The following is a 10,026-nucleotide window of genomic DNA, read 5'->3' on the forward strand; positions in this document are numbered from 1 at the left end:
AGAAAGCACTGCCTCTCTGAAGTAAAACGATTATGATGAGATAAACCCAAGGGCTCAGCATTTCTTTCTGAGGAGATGTTATAAAGGAGGCATCTTACACTGAGTTCTCTAGAGAAGCAAAATCAGTGAAGTGTAAAATAAAACAAAACAAAAAAACCAAAAACCAAAAAACCAAACCCATTGCCATCAAGTTGATTCTGACTCATAGAGGCCCTATAGAAGAGAGTAGAACTGCCCCATAGGGTTTCCAAGGAGCAGCTGGTGATACGTATCATACTTATGGAAATGGCTGTCATGGTTGTAGAGGCTGGCAAGTCCAAGTCCGTGGGTCAGGCATCAGACTGGAGGCTTCTCCTCACTAATGTAGCTGCAGGGGCTTATAAACCCAAGATTGGCAGGTCAGATAGCAGGCTGCTGGCTCACAGGCTGTGGAGGCTGATGAATCTAAGATTGGCAGGTAAGATGGCAGGCCTTTGGCTCAAGTCCCAAGAGCCAGAAGTCAGATGATGATGAGCTGAATGCAGGATCCGGAGAGAGCAAAAGCCAGTGAGCTTGCCAGAACATCCATATATATTAGACGCAGGCCACTCTCACTTTCAACTGATTGGCTAATCACGTCACAGATAATTATATCACAAAATGGGGGATAACTACATCATTTCATAACTGCCAAAATACATCATTACATAACTGCCAAACTACATCATTACATAACTGCCAAACCACTGAGAATCACGGTCCATCCCCAAGTTGACACACAACTTTAACCATCACAGTCCACCCCTTGTCAAGTTGGACCTGTACACATATCCTTAAACAATACACAGTCTCTTAAGACAATTACAAAGCCATACTTGCGCCTAATATGATACAAGCATGTATGCAACTGAAAACATACTAGCTCTGTTTACATCTTATATTTTATAAGTGAAGAAAAAATGTTTGATGCACACACACAAGGAAGAAATACTCATAACAATTACAGTTCTCTTTCTGCAACTGGTCATGTGGTTGTAACTTGTATTTAGAACTACCTTCTTCCACCACTCATTTCATATTCCCTTTGCCCTCAGCAAGCACTTCAGCTGGTTGTGGTTCTTTGCCTGGTGAGGTGACCCAAAACTTCATTCCCAAAGGGTTTGGGCCATTAGTAGCCATGCTGGAATTGGGTTGCTATAGTTTTCCACTGACTTTAATCATGGGGCACGGTAGTACTAAGAGACGTCCTAAGGGATTCTGTGTATTCCAGACTCTTCTTTACCTCTATTACGTAATATCAACCCAATTTCCTCTTGGTAATCAGGATCATCACACCAGCCAATAAGGCAACTCCCTTCTTTGCCTGTTGATCCAGAGGCATAAGGAGCCCAAAGCGGCCAGTTCAATGGAATCCTTGCTGTGTCTCCAGGAGGGAGCATTTCTCCCTTTGAAATGAAGACATCTAGATTCATAGAGCATAAGGTTGTGGGAACAGGAACCAAAAATTTTGCGAGTGCATCACTAGGGGTAATAGTGAGTAATGCCACTCCTATTTCCACACCTTGATTCCTGGGCCCGTGAATCCTGGCTATGGAGAAACAGCACAATATATTGGACGCTGGTTTAGAGCACACACAGCCTCCTGAAGAACACTGCCCCAACCCTGCAAGGTATTGCCACCTAGCTGGTGCCGTAATTGTCTCTTTAGAAGGCCATTCCATCTTTCTATGAAGCTGCTTTAGGCTGATGGGGAATGTGGTAAGACCAATGAATTCCATGAGCATGGACTCACTGTTGCACTTCATTTGCTGTAAAGTGAGTCCCTTGATCCATGGTGATTCTGTGTGGGCTACCAAGATGGTGGATAAGGCATTCTGTAAGTCCACGGATGGTAATTTTGGCAGAATATATTTTTTTTTTTTGCAGGGAAAGCAAATCCATATCCAGAGCAAGTGTCTATTCCAGTAAGAATGAAATGCTGCCTTTTCCATTATGGAAGAAGATCAATGTAATCAGCCTGCTACCAGGTTGCTGACTGATCACCCCTAGTAATGGTGCCGTATCAGGCACTCAGTGTTCATCTCTGCTGCTGGCAGATTGGGCTCTCAGCGGTGGCTGTAGCCAAGTAAGCCCTGGTGAGTGGAAGTACATGTTGCTAAGCAGATGCATAACCTCCATCCCTGCCACCATGAGCGCTTTGTTCATGGGTGTATTGGGCAGTGATGGGAGTGGCTAGGGAAAGAGGATGACTGATTTCCACAGAAGGTATCATCTTATCCACTTGATTGTTAAAATCCTCATCTGCTGAGATCGCCCTTTGGTGAGCATTCAAATGAGACACAAATATCCTCACCTTTTTGGCTCATTCGGAGAGGTCTATTCATATACCTCTTCCCCATACCTCCTTGTCTCCAATGTTCCAATCCTGCTCCTTCCAAGTCCTTGACCATCCAGCCAAACCACTGGCCACAGCCCATGAATCAGCATATAATATAATCGCACATTCCAAGCAAAATGAACAACCAGGCGCACTGCTCTAAGTTCTGCCCATTGGGAGGATTTCCCTTCACCACTGTCCTTCAGGGAGGTCCCAGAAAGGGGCTTTAGTGCTACCACTGTCCACTTTCGAGTGGTGCCTGCATACGCACAAACTGGGAGATGAAAGATAATGAGACAGGAGTGGAGACCATGGCATTTGGGCCGCTTTCTCATGCAACTTACTTGTGCCTTCAGGTCCTGCTTGGGCCCGATCTTCCATTTATTGATGGAGTGCTGCTGTGCACGTCTGACTTTATGGCTCTCGGGGTCAGACAATGCCCAGCTCACGACAGGGAGCTTAGGCTACATGGTGACTTGGTGGCCCATGGTTAAGTGTTCAGTCTCGACTAAGGCCCAGTAACAAGCAAAAATTGTTCTTGGAAGAATAGTTATCTGCAGAGCATGGCAGTGTATTGCTCCAAAATCCTAAGAGTCTGCTCTGTGATCAATAGGAGCCTGCCAAAGACTCCAGACTGCATCTGTATCTGCCACTGACACTTCAAGCACCATTGGATCAGCCAGCTCATATGGCCCAAGTGGCAGAGTGGCTTTCACGGCAGCCTGAACCTGTTGAAAAACTAGCATCTTTTCAAATCGTTTGATAAATAGGCTGGAGTAGCACTCCCAAATGAGGAATATGTTGCCTCTAAAATCCAAAGAACCCCACTACATGTTGTGCCTCCTTTTTTATTTGTAGGAGGGGCCAGATGCAATAACTTATCCTTCACTTTAGAAGGAATACCTCGACATGCACCACACCACTGGACTCCAGAAATTTCACTGAGATGGAAGGCACCTGAATTTTTGTAGGATTAATTTCCCACCCTTTAGCATGTAAATGTTTTACCAGTAAGTCCAGAGTCATTGACACTTCTTCCTGTCTAGGTTCAATATGCGTAATGTCATCAATGTGTGATGTCTTATGGAACGGAAAGGTGATCAAGGTCTCTTCGGACTAAATTATGACATACAGCTGGAGAGTTGATATACCTCTTGGGTAGGACAGTGAAGGTATATTGCTGGCCTTGTCAGCTGAAGGCAAACTACCTCTGGTGTTTCTTCAAAACTGGAATTGAGTAAAAGGCATTGACCAAATCAACAGCTGCATACCATGTACAAGAAGATGTATTAATTTGCTCAAGAAATGAAACAACATCTAGAACAGCAGCTGCAATTGGAGTCACCACCTGGTTAAGCTTGTGATAATCTACTGTCATTCTCCAAGATCCATCTGTTTTTTGCACAGGCCAAATAGGCGAGTTGAATGGGGATGTGGTAGGAATTACCACCCCTGCATTCTCCAAGTCCTTGATGGTGGCGGTAATCTCTGCAATCCCACCAGGAATGTGGTATTGCTTTTGGTTTGCTATTTTCCAAGGTAGGGGCAGTTCTAATGGCTTCCGCTTGGCTTTTTCTACCATGATAACCCTTATTCCACTTGTCAGGGATCCAATGTGGGTGTTCTGGCAGTTGCTGAGCATCTATCTATTCCACTTATGCATGCTGGAACTGGAGAAATCACTACAGGATGGGTTCGAGAACCCTCTATGAGATCAGCCTGAGCCAAGACTTCATTAAGAACCTGACCGCCATACAGTCCCACTCTGACTAGTGGGCCGTAGTGACGTTTTCAGTCTCCCGGACTTAACATCAGTTCAGAGTCAGTATCCAGTAATCCCCCCAAATTCTGATTATCTCCGTTTCCCAAATGAACTGTCACTCTCATTAAAGGGGAAGGCTGGGAGAAAGATTAACAGTATATATTTTTGGTAGTATAGTGGGATCCTTCCTCAAGAGTACCTAGCTTCCCTTCATTCAAAGGATTGTCATCTGTAAACTGGCTCAAGACTGGGAATTGATTAAGGGGTTGTGACTTTCCATTCTGGTGATTTAAGTTAGTCTGCCATTCATTTGATCTAGAATTCTTCTGCTTGTACAGATCAAGTAAACACTTAGTAGATTTCCCATCTATTTCACTCCTAGGGACACCATGACTAAGTAGCCGATGCCGTACGTTCATACAAGTCAGACTATTCTGATTACTGCTTTGACTCCATTATGGTAACCACACTCATCTTGTCTTCGTTGATCGAGTGCCACCACTTGGCCCCTACCATCACGGGATCCAATCAGCCTCATTATAGTTAGGAGCCTTAATTCAGTTAAAGCAGTTCCCACTGTGAAATCTGACACATAAAATTGCAATCATAGAAGTCTTCAAGGATGTTGGGGCTCCCTTCACAAATTTGTTCCTCACTGTTGTAGTAAAAGATGTGTCCTCTGGGGACTCCATGTGTGGATCTGTGAGTCTAGCCTGATAAATCACTCTAGCATGCCAATTTTCCTAAGCTTTTGGATAACTTCTTCTACACTATTCCAAGGCAGGTCTGGTACTTCAACTTGATTTAGTGTAGGACACCACATAACCTGTGCTTCGGTGACCCAACCAAATTATTGGATTCTTTCCTAACCTCTCGAGCTGCAATGTTGAATGAAGAATCTGTGCTTAGTAGGCCCATATCAATATACTCAGACTGATCCAACTTTATGTTCCTTACACCATTATCCCATACCCTTGTTAGCCAATCCCACACGTATTTCCCAGGTTTCTGTTTATACATATTAGAAAATTCAAGCAGTTCTTTCGGAGCGTAACGTACCTCCTCCTGGGTCACACTTTGTACTTCAGCTTTTGGGGCTTACTGGTACTAAGTCTAGTTATAGGTCTAAAAGCAAAAATAGATGGTGGGGATGTTTTCTGAGAACATTCAGCAATGTCTTGTAAGGCCTCTGCCTAAGGAGATGCCCCAGGCAATGATTCAGGTGCCTCCCCAGGCAATATCTCAGACAAAGGCTCTTCAGACACAGCTGAGTTAATCTCATCAGATGGGTGTTGAGGGGCTAATGGTTTTACTGGGGAGGGTGGCTTAGCAGATGAACATGGAATAATCTCTTCAGATGGGAGTGAGAGAGCCGGTCCTGTTGGCAGGAGTGATCCAACATAATTTAGGGGCTCAGTATCTCCAGATTCCTGATTATCTGCCCATATGTCCCCATCCCAAGTTTCAGCATCCCATTTCTTCCCAATCAAAGCCCTCGCTTTAAATTCAGACACGATTTATGGTTGGGAATTCAATTGGCACTGTAATTCTGCCACTGTTACAATAAGACTCTGGGTTTGGCTTTTGGCAATATCAGCTCTGTTACTACAAAAAAGAGCTTTATTTCAGGGCACAAGTGGCAACTCCGAGGTAGTTTATATGGCACTTGAGCTGTGACTCTGAAGTCCTGAGCTCATCTCTTCTTTCACTACTTTTTCAGGTGAAAGTAGGACCAACCAAGCAGCCTCCTTATACTTCTCATTCTGACAAAATTGTAGAAAGGCACCAAATGTGTGATCACCCAGAGCCTTGCCTCTCACCAATACCTGATCTGTTGGTGGTGGTATTTTGCATATTTCTATTGTCACCTCATGCCATATGTTAGCAATGTCCTCTTTACTGCTGGAATCAGAGACATCAACATCTTTAAGACTAACCAGAGAATTAATTTAGAAAACATATTCTTATGATTTTGTCTCTCTAGAGCCACTCTTGGTACCAAAAGGCTTAGGCTAGGTTCTCTAGTGAGGCAGAACCAGTGATGCATATAAGTATGTGTGTGTATGTGTACACATATGGGTGTGTATATATGTAGAGAGAGAGAGAGACTTATCCCAAAGAGACTTATCTCAAGGAAATAGCTCACATGGTTCTAAAGGCTGGCAAGTCCCAAGTCCGTGGGTCAGGCATGAGACTGGAGGCTTCTTCTGACTCATGTAGCTGCAGGGGCTGACAACCCCAAGATTGGCAGGTAAGATGGCAGGCTGCTGGCTCACAGGGCGTGGAGGCTGATGAACCCCGAGATCAGCAGACAATATGGCAGGCCACTGGCTCAAGTCCAAAGAAGAGAAGTCAGAAGATGACAAGCCAAATGCAGGATACTGAGTGAGCAAAAGCCAGCAAGCTTTGCCTGAATGTCCATATGTATTGGATGCAGGCCATACCCCCGAGGAAACTCCCCTTATAGCTGTTTGGCTGATCATATCAGATCACATCATGGAGATGATTGCATTATATCACAGAATGGAGGATTACTACATCACTACATAACTGCCAAACTACATCATTACATAAATGTCAAATTACATCATCACATAACTGCCAAACCACTGAAAGTCATCCAAGTTGACACACAAACTTAACCACCACAGGAGGTCAGAACATTTGCTCCCCAGTCATCTGGTTGAATGTAAGAGCATCTGTGGATTGTGGGCAGATCTCAGAGCCTGACCCCAAGACAAAGTGAGCCATGACAGTTTGTGGGTTCACAGCTGCTCAGGTGTGGTGAGAAACCCTCCTGTAGCACGGGACTAGAAGCAGGGCTCTTGAAGTTCAAGTGTGGCTTTCACTTCTTTCTTAAATGAATAGAAGCACATCCAAGAAACTAAAGAAAATCCCAGTGGCCAAAGATGAAGACGAAGAGGGAATTAGAATGTTAGGCTGATGCTGAAGCCCTGATCACCCTGGAGAGGCAGTTTACTGCTCCTGAGAACTGGGAACCTGGAGCTAAGAGACACACAGGAGAAGGAGACAAGGCCTGGGGCCTTGGTAAGGTGAGAAATTGGACCTGAGAACACAATATCAAACTGTGACTTTTTTTTTTTATTGTGCTTTAAGTGAAAGTTTACAAACCAAGTCAGTCTCTCATACAAAACTTATGTACCTTTTGTGATATACTCCTAGTAGCTCTCCCTCTAATGAGATAGCACACTCCTTCCCTCTATTCTGTTTTTGTGTCCATTCGGCCAACTTCTAACCCCCTCTGCCCTCTCATCTCCCCTCCAGACAGGTGCTGCCCACATAGTCTCAGGTGTCTACTTGATCCAAGATGCTCACTTTTCACCAGGATCATTTTCTATCCCATCAAACTGGAACTCTTACATAACTATATTCTTAGGGAAGAAATGGTCTAGAAAAAACATTCCAAAATGTACTGGCAAAGAAAGAGTGTCACAAGGTAACTTGCCTATCTCAGCCAGGGCTCTACATAGGAAAAAAAACAACAACAAAAAAAAAACTCTTGAGAATCAATGTCCAAACACTATATTCACGTGGTTTTGGGGTTTGAGCCTTGGTGGCACAGTGGTTAAGAGCTTGGCTGCTAACCAAAAGGTCGGCAGTTTGAATCCACCAACTGCTCCTCGGAAACCCTATGGGGCAGTTCTACTCTGTCCTATAGGGTTGCTATGAGTCAGGATTGACTCAGTGGCAATGGGTTTGGTTTTTTGGTTTTTTTAATGGTTCAGAAAAATCCTAGGCTGAGAAATGAAATTAAGGTTAAAAAGTATTGGGCTGGTAGCATGCCCTGCTGTTGTTGTTAGTTGCTGTGAAGTCCGTTCTGACTCACGGTGACCCCATGTGTGCAGAGTAGAGCTGCTCTGTAGAGTTTTCAAGATATCAAGATTTCAACAGACATCCAGACCTGTCTTCCCAAGCACCTCTGTATAGGTTTGAACCAGTAACCTTTTGGTTAGTAGTCTAAGCATGTAACCATTTGTGCCACTCGGGGACTCCTGCACCCCCTACAGTGTGAAGGAAAATCACATTCTTTCTGGTGAGATGCATCCTCAGTGCCAAGCCCCAGGATTCCTACAGATCTAGGTAAGCCAAATGTGAGCTTAAGATACAAATTTACCAAAGTATCTGAGGAAGTAAGTCACCATGAAGGAGAATCAGCAGAAACAATGAGCAATAGTTTAAGACCCCCCCAAAAAAAAAAGACATTAGATATTTAGAATTTTCAGATATAGACTGTAAAAGAAATAAATTTAAAATGTTCACAGAAATAAAGGAGAGTTTTGAAACTATATGCAAAGTATAAGAGTCTATCAAAAATGAATAGGCACACATCAACATTATCAGCAGTTCAGGCTTTTTACGTACACGCACCAGGGCTTCAAATCAGCTCGTTCCAGTTGGAACCCCTACCGAGAATTTGCATTTCCACCCTAGATACACTGAAACAGAATCTATATTTTAACAAATTCCCCGGGCGATCCTTATGTATAATAAAATTTGAGAACCACTGCTCTGTTAGTGGTTCTCAGAACTAGTCCTTAAATAGCAGCATTAGCGTTGCCTAGGAACTTGTTAGAAATGCAAGTTCTCAGTAGGGTTTGAACCAGAAAGAACCACTTTGAAGCCCTGACACCCAGACACACACAACAGAAAAATAAGATGACTAGGAATACATCTAATAAAAAGTATAAACTTTTTGGAGAAAATTATAAAAATGTATTGAATGATACTACACAAATCAAACCCAACCTGTCGTCAATGAGTCAATTCTGACTCATAACCAAACCAAACCAAACCAAACCAAACCAAACCAAACCAAACCAAACCAAACCAAACCAAACCAAACCAAACCAAACCAAACTCATTGCCACCGAGTTGATTCCAATTCATAGTGACCCTGTTTAAGAGACCTAAATGAAGAGACATTTTTCATGTACATAGTTAAGAAAACATCACCATCATAAAGATGTCAATTTTACACAAAATTTATAGCTGTTCAAGGGCACTGGGCTCTCTGCCCAGCACTGATGACACTGAGGCCTCTCCACACCTCCTACTGCAGGGGGTGCTAGCCTTGGCTGCACAGTGGCAACCCCCAGGGGACATCTGAGAACGACGCATGACTGGGCCCACCCTAGCGATTCTGATGGCGCTGGTCTGGGCTGTGGCCTGGACACCAGGATTTTTAAACACTCTGTTGCCTTATTTTGTTACCACCCCACTCTGTGACCCTCCTTGCCATGCTGGCTCAGGCAACACTAGAGATAACAGTCTCTCCCCAGCATTATGATGGCTCCTTATGACTCAGGATGGCCCCTCAAAAAGCAAGTGCTGGGAACTGAGGTGAGAACCATTCCTTCCACCCTGGTCCCTGTCTCCATTCCCGGCCTCAGCAGGCGGTTCACAGAGGGGTGGAGCCGTGAACACTCACCTAGCCACCCAAACCAGCCTGTGTTTTGTCCCCTTCTTGTAGCACCACCTGACCTCCAGCAAGCGTGCTCTCTCTCTCATTTTTCTCGTGTTCAGTTTTCTTCATCTTTTTACCTCTGATCTCAGATGTCTGCCTTGTCAGGGCTTTCTGCCAGTCTCGAGGGAGCTGGCTTTATATTTTCACCACCTGCCCATCTGCCTGTGCACCTGCGGTGCTGCTTCTGTCACTACCTCCTGACCCTCCCACATCCTGTCTCCCACTCCCCAGGGCAGCCCCCTATCGGCTGCTGCCTCTTACCTCTGCTCACGCCTCTCGGCTAGGCTGCCCTGCTGAGTGCAGGGTGGCAGAGGCATTGCCGACAACCATGCCACTTTCCTTTCCAGGGTCAGGGTGGCTCTCTCAGCAGGCTTCTGGGGCCAACCAAAGCCTTGCTGTCTGCTCGACCTACTGAGCCGGATG

At 44.7% G+C, this 10,026-nt stretch overlaps 1 protein-coding gene across 2 annotated transcripts in view; it reads right to left on the bottom strand.

Annotated features, from left to right (window-relative positions):
* Positions 1-10,026, bottom strand: part of SLC14A1 (solute carrier family 14 member 1 (Kidd blood group)) — a 59,428-nt gene extending 49,402 nt beyond the window's left edge. Inside the window, exon 1 of one of the 2 annotated variants that reach the window (XM_023543836.2) lies at positions 9,865-10,026. The gene's annotated coding sequence lies outside the window, so the exon portion shown is untranslated. Of the gene's footprint in view, positions 1-9,567; positions 9,828-9,864 lie in introns of those variants that run through there. The other variant, XM_064294586.1, reaches the window with a different exon arrangement.

Source organism: Loxodonta africana, chromosome 11 (genome assembly GCF_030014295.1).
Source record: "Loxodonta africana isolate mLoxAfr1 chromosome 11, mLoxAfr1.hap2, whole genome shotgun sequence".
Lineage (NCBI taxonomy): Eukaryota > Metazoa > Chordata > Mammalia > Proboscidea > Elephantidae > Loxodonta > Loxodonta africana.